The sequence below is a fragment of the Chrysochloris asiatica genome, unplaced genomic scaffold (assembly GCF_000296735.1).
Source record: "Chrysochloris asiatica unplaced genomic scaffold, ChrAsi1.0 scaffold00044, whole genome shotgun sequence".
NCBI classification, from domain to species: domain Eukaryota; kingdom Metazoa; phylum Chordata; class Mammalia; order Afrosoricida; family Chrysochloridae; genus Chrysochloris; species Chrysochloris asiatica.
This window is the reverse complement of record NW_006408562.1, coordinates 11095899-11097552: the sequence shown is the minus strand read 5'-3', so window position 1 is coordinate 11097552 and position 1654 is coordinate 11095899. Positions and strand designations below refer to the sequence as shown.

Genomic DNA, 1654 nt, shown 5'->3' with positions numbered 1-1654 from the left:
CCAGAGAAGCAGTGATGCCTGAAATGGAGCCAGAGATGATGACGTGGAGCGATGGAGCAGCTGGAGACTTTAGATGCAGAGAGGGAGAGCAACTGTGTGCTGAAGACCTGGGGGGTAACGGGGCGGGGAAGGATTGCATGGAGAGGATTGTAACTATGGCAATGAGAGATGATATACGATAGAATGAATGTAAAACTAATGTTCTCCCATGTAAACTATCACATAATTCACACACACACACAAAAAGAGGGAACAAATCCTTACAGCAAGAATCATTTCCCCCCCCCTCCATACACAGAGTAGACTGGGATGGACAACTTGGACACTGGCTACCCAAAATACGGAGTGGGGGGCTACAAAGGCAAGAAGTGACTGGCTTACAAGCTTTCAAGAGGGAACCTAGATCCAGAGGGCCTGGCACTTATAGTATTTCCTTCCAACACCATAATTCAAAGGAATCAATTCTTCTACCATCTTCCTTATTCACTGTCAGCTTTCACATGCATATGAGGTTACTGAAAATACCATGGCTTGGGTCAGGTGAACCTTAGTCCTCAAGCTTACATCTTAACTCTTCCACATTTTAAAAAAAGTTCCCATGCAGCAGATTTGCCTAATGCAATACGTCCTGTGATTTCTTGACTGCTGCTTCCGTGAGTGTTGATAGTTGATCCAAGAAGAATGAAGCCCTTGACAACTTCAATCTTTTCTCAGTTGATAAGAATGTTGTTTATTGGTCCAATGGTGAGGATTTTTGTTTTCTTCACATTGAGATACAATCCATCTTTGATCTTCATCAGTAAATGTTTTAAGCCCTCTTCATTTTCAGCAAGCAAGGTTGTATCATCTGCGTATCACAGGTTGTTAATGAACCTTCCTCCAATCCTGAGACCATGTTTTTCTTCACAGAACGCAGCTTCTTGGATTATTTGTAGCACATCTTTCTTAATTTTAAAACATTCAATGTTCCCATGTAGTGTAGTGGTTATAAATTGAGCTGCGAACCTTAAGGTCTGCAGTTCGAAACTACCAGCTTTTCCACGGGAGCAGGATGAGGCTTTCTGCTCCCATAAAGATTTACAGCCTCGGAAACCCTGTGCTGGGTCACTATGGGTTGGAATTGACTTGACAGCACTTAACAACAACAATGATCAATCCTATACTTGGAAAAATCACAAGGACTCCACATGAAAATTCTTGGAACTCATCAACAGATTTAGCAAAATGGCAAGGTACATGATCAGCATACAACCATTAGTTGGATTCCTTTACACTACTAAAGAGAGCTCAGAAAAGGAAATCAAGATGTGGCATTATGGATTAACGTGCTGGGCTGCAAATTCTATTTGAACCCCAACGTCAATGGTTTTATCTCACCAACTACTCCTCGAAAACCCTATACAGGGTCACTATGAGTTGGAACCGACGCAAACAACAACCCAAAGCAATTTACAGATATAATGTAATCTCAATCCAGATTCCAACATCATTCTTCAAAGAGATGAAAAATTAGTCACTAAATTTTTATATGGAAAGGAAAGCAATCCCAGCAATCACGCAGCAAGACATTTAAAAAAAAAAAAAATGTGCCGTGGAGTCGGTTCCGACTCATAGCGACCCTGTACAGGGTTTCCGAGGCTGTAAATCTTTACGC

The 1654-nt window shown here is 41.6% G+C and overlaps 1 protein-coding gene across 1 annotated transcript in view; it reads right to left on the bottom strand.

Annotated features, from left to right (window-relative positions):
* Nucleotides 1–1654, bottom strand: part of LOC102812135 (ubiquitin-protein ligase E3A-like) — an 86362-nt gene that overhangs the window by 67951 nt on the left and 16757 nt on the right. The window lies entirely within an intron of this gene.